Below are 983 nucleotides of genomic sequence, written 5' to 3'. Positions count from 1 at the left end.
AAGTTGATCTTTAGTTCCAACGCAGCACAATTAAAATCCCTACATTGTGTTTGGTGGAACTTCACAAACTACTTCTAAAATCCATACAAAAGAGCTGTGTGCTGGGAATCATCACCAATACTCCTGACGAAGAGGAACAAGGTCAGGGCACTTGCCCACAAGATAGTAAAACACTATAAAACTCTAATAATTAAGACGGTATTGTTTTGGTGCAAGAAGAGACGAATTAACCAGTGGAGCAGAATAGAGAGCTCAGAGACAGGACATTTGATACATGGCAGAGGTCATACCACAGTTCTGTGGAGAAAAGTTGAGATGGCCAATAAACATGTTAGAATGACTTGTTATCTAGAAATGAAGTTAGATCCTGCTGTGTTTGTCTGCTAGAGTTGCTGTAAAAAAGTACCACAGACTGGGTGGCTTACACAACAGAAATTTACTTTCCTCTCAGTTGTGGAGGCTGGAAGTCCAAGATCAAGGTGTCAGCAGGGTTGGTTTCTGATGAGACCTTCCTCCTTGTCTTGCACATGGTGCCTTCTCCCGTGTCCTCACGTGACCGTCCCCTGTGTGTGCATGCTCTCTTCATCTTCTTATAAGGACATCAGTCCTATTAGATTAGAGCCCCACCCTTATGACCTCACTGAACCTTAATTAACTCTTTAAAGGCCCCATCTCCAAATGCAGTCACATTGGGGACTTAGGGCTTCAACATATGAATCTAAAAGGGACACAATTCAGTCCATAACACCTACTATGTGCCATTAAAAAGAAAAATCTATTGCAAATTGATCGAGGACTTACATGTGAATGACAAAAACTTTAAAACTTACTAAAAGTGAACATAGATATGAAGCAACAGCTTTCAGACATTGGACATCAGGCAGCTCAGGTCAGCAATCCCTGAGAGAATGGAAACTAACCAAGTAAGCCCTGGAATTACCCCAACTTGGTGCTCAAAGAAAGTTTCCAGTCTGCAGTGCGAG

This window comes from Hipposideros armiger, unplaced genomic scaffold (assembly GCF_001890085.2).
Source record: "Hipposideros armiger isolate ML-2016 unplaced genomic scaffold, ASM189008v1 scaffold_364, whole genome shotgun sequence".
NCBI lineage: Eukaryota > Metazoa > Chordata > Mammalia > Chiroptera > Hipposideridae > Hipposideros > Hipposideros armiger.
Note: the sequence above shows the minus strand (reverse complement) of the source record.